This window comes from Bidens hawaiensis, unplaced genomic scaffold, assembly GCF_021521415.1.
Source record: "Bidens hawaiensis isolate Kalapana, Puna unplaced genomic scaffold, B.hawaiensis_p1.1 tig00012550_1, whole genome shotgun sequence".
NCBI lineage: Eukaryota > Viridiplantae > Streptophyta > Magnoliopsida > Asterales > Asteraceae > Bidens > Bidens hawaiensis.
Genome location: NW_027492026.1, coordinates 685,939 through 698,151, shown reverse-complemented (window position 1 = coordinate 698,151; position 12,213 = coordinate 685,939).

Genomic DNA, 12,213 nt, shown 5'->3' with positions numbered 1-12,213 from the left:
AAGAGAAGTTCTCTCTGGATCTCACCTCTATATATATATATATTATTGTTTGAACTAGCTGAGATCGGTTTAGGCTTGAATTTGATGGACATCAGACCGATTTGTAATTTATTATGGGCTGATTAATTGATAAAAAAAAAAAGAAAGAAAAAGAAGAAATAATGATGGGGTTGGGTTAGCGTACGAACCAGGGAAGGAGAAAGAAGAAACAAAAATCACAATTGAGCCCCTGATATTCAAATGAGTAATTGAATTTAACTCTACTAACTAGCAACAGTGTTGTTTTAAAAACCGGTTTTTACTCACACTGGATTGAGCTAAAAAATGGTATAACCGGTTGAATTGTGTTGCACCGGAATGTTCAACCGGGATATGTATTTTGATATAATTGCAACTTCAACTCAAAAAATAACCCAAAAACATATAATTCCATCATAATATATAATCCAAAAGTTAATCTATAATTAAAAAATAATACAACAGTACTTGTTTTTTAAAAAATAATCCAAAAGTATACTAGTTCAATGTTAATCGCTAGGTTAAAAGTAATTTTTTAAAAATATAGGCCACAAAATATCAAAAATCGCTTGGGCTTTAAACCGGTTTAAACCGATATTTTTAGGTTTAAACCGATATTTTTAGAAAAAACCGCCGGTTTGATGTTTAGCAAACCGTCCAAAAATACCGGGCTCAAAATACCGGCCTAATATGCGAAAGCCGGTCTAACCGGTTCAACCGGCTGGTATGAACCGGTATTTAAAACACTGCAACACTAACCAAGGACTAACCAATGCACTTAACGAACATAAACGAATAATCAGGACTTTTATTATGCTTTTAACATACCAAAACGCATCACGACAATAAATTATATTGTTAGATAAACGACCAAAGAGTATTAAATACAAACGGGTCGTATTATAAATACGAATTTTGATGGATGTCATGTCGTAACAAGTTATCCACTTCTGATAGGTTTCAACATGTTTCGGGTGACGCAACAAATGGTGCCCTGATGAACCACTGCCGATCCCCGATGGTCCATCCTTGGTACGAGACCTTGGCTATAAATAGCGGCCTCAACTAGGCCAATTGAAGCATTCACACATCCCACCTCACTGCCATAATCTTGGAAGTTGTCCGCAAACCTTGTAAAGCATGCCACGATATGGTTCCAAGCCGTTATTCCAATCCCTCGAAGTTTGTGCTATGAGGAGTCTCTATGTTGTTCCAGAATCCTGACATATCATTCTTCGGCACCTAAAGTGTAACAAAAGTATTCCAAATACCCGCATTTAAGTTAAGGGGTTATGGTTAAGAAAATTCGGTACATAGTTTAGACCCTAATCAGAAGTATAATCAAACATTGAAGCTTTAAAATTGAAGGATTTATATAAAAGACTTTGAATTTCTTCTAGAAACATATAGTTTTATAAGTACGATTTTTTCTAGAGGCTGAAACATGGAATTTTGATGATTTCTGAGGGGTGTTTGGATGAGCTTTTAAAAATGCTTTGTTGCTTATTTGCTATTTGAAAAGCAAAAGCAACTTTTGAAAAGCTCCAATTTGAAGCTTTTAGAGGAGCTTTGCCAAACACACTTTACTAAATAATCAAGTTTTAAAAGCTCACCTAAACGCCCCCTTATAAGGAAGAAATATCATCATCCAAAGGATAAAGACTAAAGGTCTAAAATTATGCTTTAAACCATAAAATCAAACAAATGCTCTATTCAAGGTTTGAAACTATAAAACACGATATAAAGTATTTTAAGTTAGATTGTACAACAATTTAGATAATTGATTAAACTATTATTTCGAACTATAGGTTTGAAATAATCATTCAAAGGCAGAGATCAACTATAGATTGACCCACTAAAAAAGGTGAATACACTCAATCTTTACAAACACTTAAAATGAGTCATTTAACAAAATAAAGTTTACATGGGATATAAATCTCAAAAAACTTTAGTCGTTGTTGGCTCTCAAGATATATATACGTTTGTGTGGATCCATGCATATATGGTTAGAGGGTAGACACGAGTTGAAATCACATGGTCCAACACCATCCCTTCTTGGACCATAAAATTAATCCTTTCCCAACTCAATACCAATTTTGTCTCGACACATCTTTTCAACACTTTTTCTAATTGACAGTTTGACACAAACATGAATCAAAAGATGGGCTAAAAATAGAGGAATCATCCATGAAGGTTTTCAAAGACTCCCAACCATGTATGAAAATATGTTTATCATACGCCTTTGAAAGGTGGTATAGACATTACATAATCCAAAGTGCGTTCGACTTAATGTGAAAGTATTGTAAGGAACGCAAACGTGGTCTTTTGTTAATCGTCGAGATGATTAGCAATGATTATAATCCAAATAACCATGAAGAACATAATAATATTTCTAAGCTGCTAATTTATCCATAATTTGATTTATAAACGGTCAGGGAAAATGGTATATTGAGGTAGTTTCAATACTGGTTAATGGTTGGGTAATTACCTCCTCAAATGAGTCATTCTTAACGACTTGGATGCACACCTTTTCGAGCATGGTTTGTGTTGAACTTATCCACCTGCTATATGAAATTGGGTAGATGGTGCCGGCATCCAACCAATTCAAAATTTCTTTCTTTCTTGACAACTTCCCTCTTGTTGGGATTCAAACTCCTCTGTGCATCATGAGATGGTGTGACATTTGGGTCCGCACTAGACTTGTGCATGACGATGGAGGGACTAAAACCTTTCAAATCGGCAACCGTCCACCCAATTGCCAACTTGTGAGAATCAAAACCTTCTTCCACTTATGCTCTTGCTCCTTGGTTATATTTGATGCAATTATGACTGATAAGGTGCATTTTCACCAACAAAATCATATTTGAGATTCTTTGGTAATTCCTTCAACTTAACCTTAGGTGGCTCTTCTAGTGATGGCTTCAATTTAGTCTTAATGCTATTGAGTAATCTCTCTACTTGATGGGTCAATGGTGGTCTACCTTTCTAGGTTGCCATGACCTCAACCTCTTTTCTTCTTCTAACTCCTCGATCGTTTCCACGTGTAGCATATCACATGAAAAACAGGTCTTTGTGGTGCCATCTTCATATATAATGGAATTACATAGAGGAATGCACTAGCCAACAATGTCCACCATAAAGCATTCATTACCACAGAGTTAGATGTATGTGAAAAAACATTTAACCTTAACTTACGGTTACCAATTGTAACATTTACTATGTTTCGAACCCTCCAACATCTGCGAAGAATAAAGGGTTGCGGACCCTACTAATATATGCGAAGAATAAAGGGTTGCGGACCCTAATAATATCTGCGAAGAATAAAGTGTTGCGGACCCTAATAATATCTGCGAAGGTTATAGGGCGAAAGGCCTTTAAAATATAGAAGGGACATGTATGTATTAATTAAAGAAAGTCAAATAAAGTATGGAAGATTGTATGAATGTATGTATGTATGTATGTATGAATGTTAGAAGAACAGGTAAGTAATTAATACGTATCTTCGGACGCGTATTAATAAGTAAGTGGATGCAATGCATGTTAATTAACTAGAACTCACTCAGCGTAGTTGACTTTTAGTATGCATGCAGGTGAGTAGAATGAGGCAGGTTGCTTAGAATGGGGCACGTGGCAAATAAATGAAGACTGGAATCGAAGACAAGAAGAGTCGCGTGCTATTTATATTTATTGTTTAAGACTTATGTTATTTTCGTATAAGACAAAGTATTTAAGTTATGTAAGGATGGTTGACTTTTATTCCGCGAAATGTTTTAATTAACTCTGATTTTCCGAATTATGTGAATGAGTAAATCCAACCCTTTCTCTCTTTCTTCTTTGGTCCCATTCTCTGTTTGAGTCTAAGCATGTAAGGATGCTTAAATCTCTCAAACTTTCGCTTTAATACCAACTTGTAAAGCCCCAAGACCGGGTGCCCTACTTTAGCGTTGGATTTACTCATAAACGTAGTTTGTTACAGCGGAAGTCTATACAAATTGCAGCGGAAATTTAAAACTTTTACTTAACAACTTTCTTCTCTATCTATTCTTCTATATGGATAGCCTCGTACGCGCCTCAAGCTTGCCACGTCATCACAATATCTGCATGCATACTAAAAGTCAGTTATACGCTGAGTGATTTCTAACGTTTCTTTGCTGTTCATAACATACGGTTTGTAAATACATCACATCTTTCATACATTTATGCATAGCATAATATTTATAATCTTTGTTTACTTTCTCTATGTCTGTCTATCAATCATTTCATAACTATCTTCATATACGCTTGCTCATAACCGAGCCTCCTATTCTTGCTCATAACCAAGCCATCTTTCCTTGCTCATAATCGAGCCTCCTATTCTTGCTCATAACCGAGCCTCCTATTCTTGCTCATAGCCGAGCCTCCTATTCTTGCTCATAGCCGAGCCGTCTATTCTTGCTCATAACCGAGCCATATAAAGTTAGAGGGATTTGTCATCCTAACTTATTGTGCATGCATGAGGCCCGAAGGCTCTACGCATGAACACATACACACTCTTCTATACATAACATTCATACTCATTGATATTCATATAACATTCTACGCAAGCATTAGTAGAGTTTGCTCCCTAACTCCTTCTATTATATTAACTACCATTCAAACATTCAATTATATATTAATAAATTAATATATAAACACGTCCTTATAAGATATATATCATTAATTAAAATTACATATATCTATTCTTTCACATACGAGTATGCATACAGCCCCAAAAACGTTTAAAGGAAAAGGGGGCTAGAACTCACCTGTAGACGATTCCTTTCCGAGTTAATCGTAATGCCTCTCTTCAATTGTGCTCGACTAACTGTTAATAACGTATACGTATTAATCTCTATATTTGTTTGCTATTTATTTTCTTAAGTTAACGGGGTTACTTTTAAGTTAACCGAACTAAACATGTAACCTCCTTAAACCAATCATATTAGTTTAACATACTTATCCTCATTTTGTTAACGAATCGACTTCATTAATTTGCATTCTTAAGGATCTTTATTATTATCATATATATATGTGTGTGTGTGTGTGTGTGTGTATAATACTCATTTCATTATTGTTAGTTTATGTTCTCAACGCGTTTAAGAGTTAACGTTTCTTTAAGCAAGTTTAGGTTCGTGTCGGGTTCATATTTGGCTCTTGCTTGTTTTAAGTTCTCATATCCATAAATATATCTTTTATAAGTCAACTACTTACGTAACGAACTCATACCTTCAAGCATCTTTACGAGCTTCATAAGTTGACGGGTTTCTAATAGAATTACTTCTCGAGTTAAGTCTATATCTTTATTTGTTCAGTTTTCATGTTCTTATGATTCATTCACTATATACAAGCCCTTATATTTGAGTACTTATGAACGGGTCCCATAAGTCAGCGGCCTAGTATAATTCGGGTTACGGATTCTAAACGAGTCGGGTCTCGAGTTCGGGTCTCGTTTTAGTCCTCACATCCCTATAATACTCTTATTGCTATTATGCCATATTATAATAATTATTATTGTTGTTGTTATTATTATCATAGATTTATTATTATTATTATTATTAACAATTTACCAAAGTAGCCCTCCCAACCCTACCTATTTATATCTAGACCCACCCCACCATCCCTATCCTTTTTCCGGCCGCCCCCTCCTTCTCCTTCTCCGGCCACCTCCGGCTTCCTTACCTTAGGCCACGATGGTGTCAGCACAGCAGAGTATAGGGTGGAGCTGAGCCTACTCTAATCAACTCGCATAGAAAAAGGCCGCACAAGGGAACTCGTCACACAAGACCCAATCAGACGAGGACGAGTCGCACGAGTTTGATTCACATGTGTTTGAGTCGCATGAGTTCTAATCACACGAGAAACAAGTCGCGCGAATGGATTTTCTCAGACGAGTCACGCGAGTGGTTTCTAATCGAGTCGCACGAGAGGTAGAGGGGGCTTGTGTGTGTATGGGTGGGTGTGGGTGATCGTTGGAGAATGATGATGAAATGATGAGTGGAATTGGGGTTTTAGGGCTTGTGTGTGTATGGGTTGGTGTGGGTGATCATTGGAGAATGATGATGAAATGACGAGTGGAATTAGGGTTTTAGGGGTTTAAATAGGCAAGCTCAAAGGCTTTTAGGCCCATAATCATCCTTAAGTCCAATAAGCTTGTTAACCTTATCCTTTCCTACTATTATTATTTAAATATAAACGACGTTACACGACATGAGACTAAAACAAACTCGCATTATTTACTTAATCTTAAAAAAAACGAGACGTTACAAGTTCTCTCCGTTTATTCAAGATTTAGTTCAATCACACCAAAGAGGTAAAACATTATATTCGTTTTTTTTTAATTCGTTCTCTTTTCGTTAGAATTAATAACAAATGAACAATCGAGCTTAAAAGACGAACATAAACGAACTCGATATAAACAAGATTCAATTAAATTTGGTAACAGTAACCATAATAAGGGATTTGGCCAAGAAAATAAATAATACAAACAATAATTGGTGTAAACGGGCTCAACGAGACCCGGGTCCCAAACGACTCGGTAGCCTGTAACTCGAACCACTGGACCTAAGGTGTCTCTTGTTCTTCACGATGGTCACAAACGGCCGAGTTATGGCCTGGATCTGAGTTCCGGAGACAATCCCGGCTCCGGCAATCAGAAAGCGAGCACGGAACCCGATGCAACTCGAAAAATCCATTCGCGCGAATGGATTTGTGCGAATTCTTTCAAGCGAATGGAATGTTGTGCGAATCGATTTAGCCATTCGCGTGACCTGTTCCTCGTGTGAATCGTTTTCAAGATCCGATTCGCATCCGTGCGAATTCTTTGTATGCGAATGGAATCGTGCGAATTTTTTTTATGCGAATCGTTGTGCGAATAGATGCTGAGCGAATAGGTTCCATGCGAATTGTTTCTGAACAAATTGATCCCATGCGAATCGATTTGATGCAACCCGAACCATGTGCGAATCAAGCTCCACGCGACTCAATTAACCCAGACCCAGCTCAACCCGGCCCTTCTTCTCATTACCACGGCTGCCGGAAAGACGCGAGGTGGCGGCGATGGTCGCTGTTACTGGAGTGGGAAGAAGAAAGAAAGAAAGAAAGAAGAGAAGGTAGAAGATAAGAAAGAGGATGAAAGGTAGGGGTACGGTTTATATATAGTACGGCAAGTGGGGGTATAAAGGTAACTTCATAATAATAATAATGCATAATACTTATAAAAGAACAAAATGAATTCAAAGACTTAAACATAATAATAATAATAATGCATAATACTTATAAAAGAACAAAATGAATTCAAAGACTTAAACAAAAACCCGAACCCGAGACCCGACTCGTCTAACAACCCGTGACCCGCCTCAAGTAAGGAATGTGAGTTGACGGTGAGCCAAACACAAGAACCTGCTCGTTAAAGAAATGAAATTATTAATGGAGTTAAGTATAAACCCGAACTCGCTTAAGAAAACGTTAACTCGCAAATGCGTTGAGAACATGAATTAATAATAATGAAGAGAGTATAATATAAATATATATTAACAATAAATAAAGTCAAGTGTATTAAACAAATAAGATCAGTTAAAGAAGGTTACATGTCGGTTCAATTAACTTAAAATTTAAACCCGTTAACTTTAGAGAATAAATAGCAAACAAAAATAGAGATTAATATGTGTATGTTATTAACAGTTAGTCGGGCACAGTTGAAGAAAGGAATTACTATTAATTCGGAGAGGAATCGTTTACAGGTGAGTTCTAGTCCCTTTCTCTGTGACGTTTTTTCGGGGCTGTGTGCATACTCCTATGTGATAGTTAATACACTTATCCTAAGTGATATGTGTATGATTATTTATTGAATGTTATTATTACATGTTGTATGAATGTGCGTATATAATTACATATGCAATTTAAGGATAGGAAACGCATGAAATAAATATAGGGACGATTGACGAGACACGCATGGTTGTATGGTTATGCGAGGCAAAGGGACCAGATCCCAATAATATTTGAGATAGGAGGGACCGGACCCTAATAATATCTGAGATAAAAGGGGCCAGACCCAAATAATATGTGAGATCGAGGTAGGAGGGACCAGACCCTAATAATATCTGAGATTGGAAGGACTAAACCCTAATAATATATGAGATTAGAGGGACCGGACCCTATTAATATCTGGGATGAAAGGGACCAGACCCTGAAAATATCTGAGATAGAGGGACCAGACCCTAATAATATCCGAGATAGTAGAAGTAGGATAGTTTACGGTATACCATAGGAAAGTAGGAAAGAAAGTGTGTAAATACGTATGTATGTACGTAAAGTATATATGAATGAGTAATAGCAAGAGAAATACGAAATACGTATCTCCGGACGCGTATAAGTATGAATATGAAGGTATTCTATGTTAATTGATTAACTAGAACTCACTCAGCGTAGCTGACTTTTAGTATGCACGCAGGTGAGTAGAATGAGGCGGGTTGCTTAGAGGGAGACACGTGGCAAATAAACGAAGACTGGCATCGAAGAAAAGAAGTGTCACGTGTTGTTTATATTTAATGTTTAAGACTTATGTCATTTCCGTTTAAGACAAAGTATTAAGTTATGTATGGATGGTTGACTTTTATTCCACAAAATGTTTTAATTAACTCTGATTTTCCGAATTATGTGAATGAGTAAATCCAACCAACATAAAAGTAGGGTTCCCGAATTCATTCATAAAACCATAAAGTAAAATAAATCCCAAATCAAAATCAAACGTCAACAAAGGTTCATAATATGTCTAATCTTCGTTCTTGATCGAGGAGCACTTCACCGGCAAAATCAAACACAATAGTAATAAAGGAAATCATGGTAAAAAAAAATGTAATCGGAAGAAAATAGGTGATAAGACCTTTAGTCTTCGTTCTTGATCGAGGAGCACTTCACCGGCTGATTCCTTATCTTCAAACCCGTCAAAATATGCAATCCTAAGCTCCGGGAAACTCCAAATTCGGCTCTGGTTTGCAGGTTTTTCTTAGGGTTAAGCTTAGAGGTGTTTGACGTAGGCTATTGCGGTCTACTCAAACAATTAATTTTAAAAGACTTAAATACCTATAATAAGTACGGGTAAGTAAGGTCGTCTCCACAGGAACTCAAGGAAAGTGCTAATTTAATATTACTAAATTAATTATTAAACTAAGGTGGACAGACGATGTCAAGCGATTTTTAAAAGATAAATTAAAACTAAACGATTATTTAAAAAGATTTGTAAATAATATTAATGAAAAGTATTCACTCTAGGTTCGGGTAATGTGACATCTAACTTAATCACAGATTCAACTGACTTGATTGCGCAGTAATTGCTAGACCTATTAGTTTGATTGTGATGACAATCGATACCCTACCCGAATTGTTGACACAATTGAACTTAGTCTACCCAATTACCAATTTATGTTATGAAAACCAATTAATTTGCAAAGACCGATGATTACTAGTTCAATGACACAAGAGCCTAACCCTAAGTGTTGATGAACACAACCAAACAAGTTATGCAACAAGTAATAATCAATGACATAAATTGTTTAAACAATCAAAGCAATAAACAAGCAAGATCAAATCATAAACTCAATCAAACTCTTAATCCTTACGCACAATGAATCTGATCAGAAGTTAAAGTGCACAAACCCTGGCCTAGAATGAACACGGGAACTTAGCCGAACATGATCATAATATCAAAACACTTATCTTTGATGAACATGTAAACCCGGAACTTATCGGAATCCTTGGAATGGTGGAAAATCGCCCTAAGCAGCCTCTTTTGCCTTTGGAAGTCGTGATAAACCGAATGGTGAGGTTAATGGGTTTATATATGGCAAAACCTAGATTTTTTCGGTTTTAAATCGGTTCGCGTCATGCGAAGTTGCATGTCCAGCATCTTCGCGTCATGCGAAGAATCAAAGAAACTTCATATTTAGATTTGTCTCGTTGAGAAACCTGAAATTCATATATTATGGATTCCGTAACTCATTTTTTAGGCCGAGATATGCCCGTTTTACTAAAAGACACTTTCTTGGTAACCCATCTTGTTCAGTTTTCACTTCGGCTTCAGGTTTCTCATCCAATCCTTTCCCGAATCCTTCTTAACCCTCATTACATGTTTCCCCATGCTTCCATCATCTCGAGGCTTGCTTAACCTTCATTTGGATGGCTATGAATTAGCTTGTTTAAGCTCCTTAACTTCCAATGTCCTGAAAACACATAACAATGCTTGAAGTACCAATGTTCATTCATTTATTTACCTAAATATAACTAATTAATATATAATAGTAACTAACTTTTACCCAACCATCAGTGTTTATATAGGTTTTCAGGGCCCAAAACTGGTAAAACGTGAGAAAGTTCTGGAAACTAGTGCTCCTCGCGTCGCGCGATGAGGATTGCACCCATCGTCGCGCAGCGTGGTGTGCAAAAATAAGGGGCCGGTTCGGTCTGGTCCAGTTCAATCATGGTTCGGTCCGGCCTGGTCCCGGTTCAATCCTGGTTCGGTCCGGTTCGTTTGTTCTCCGATTTAGGTCATTTTAGCTCGTTTTTCGCTCTTTTTAACCACGATCAACCTCCAAAACCTACATCATTCAAATATGTTAGTAATATACAAATTCTAAATACAAACCGAACAAAAACTAATAAAACTGATACAAACTATACACGGGAATTATATATATTTAGCATTATATCAGTGTGCAACATCTAACATATGCAAAAAATATGTATGATGCTATGATTGATATGTTTGAAGGAAATGTTGTACTTATAGAAATCAAGAAGGACATACTGAAACTACAACTTGACATATTCAAGTTTAAACCAGGAGAAATGTTGAGTTTTGTGTTGTAGAGATTTGTGGCCATAGTGAATGAGATAAGGACCACATATTTGGTCATGACTGATAATGACTTAAACAAAAAGTTGTTATCATTTTTGTATGGTGAATGGTTCACTTCTACCAAGTTTATCAAAGAAAAACCAAATTTTCCAAATATGAAATTGGATGCATTCATATAATTCTTGAAAGCTTCAAAGATTGAAATGACTGAGAGCAACATGATAAGGTAAGATAAACCAAGCTTTTGTATTGCAAATGGATTAACTACACCAATGAGAAAAGACTGAATGTTGTGTTTTTATCGATCTGGAATGATAAATTGTTTGAGTTCTTATGGGTAAAAATAGGTCTGAAATTGAGAATTTGAAAGGATTGAATAGAATGCACAGAATGTTTTTGTTTGGATTCTAAGACCGTAAACAATGTTCTGCTTGTTTGGAATAGAATGCACAGAATGTTTTTGTTTATTTTGAACTAGGTTAAATACCCGTATATACACGAGTTGGATAAACTATATTAACAAAAGAACAAAACTATGTGAAATACTTACACTAATTTGGTATTAGATGGATAAATATGAATATGTATTATAGCGTTGAATAAAATAAAGTTTTCATAAAATAAAAAAAAAAGAAAAAGAAAATTAGATAGTAAATTTTCATTAATCTCTAAAAATTTCTTCATATACAATATTTGTAGTTACCCTCTTCATTGAATATTAGAAATTGACTCCATCTCTAGTATTAATCTAAAAAAGTGCGATATAAATCTCTAAAAACTTTTTTTGTATATAGTGTTTAAAAATTATTTAATTAACTTTTCTTACTAATAACACAAGATTGTTACTAAAAACATAAATCATTTAGTAATAATATTAATTTGATATAAGAATTTATGTTTTTAAGAAGAATAGTGTTTAAAAAAGATTGATACAACTCATACAAATACTTAAATAACCAATCCAAGAAGTTTAAATAAATATATTATCTTATAAAGCAATATAAATTAATATTTGTGTTTAACATTCAAAAATATATATATAATCAAAACACCGGATACTAAGAGTTTAAAACAATGTTAATCCACAAAAATGAAAAAGTACAAAACATAAAAAAGATTATCTTAAATATAAAAAGCCGCTTCACTTTTTCAAACAACAAAACATCTCAAACAATATGAAACCAATATAGGTTTTGGATAACAGCGACCGTAATTTGGTCATATTCACATGTATTTTTCATTAAAGATATTTATAAACAATATTTATTTATTTAAAGATATTTATTTAAATGTATTTTTCATTAAAGATATTGCATGACTGACAA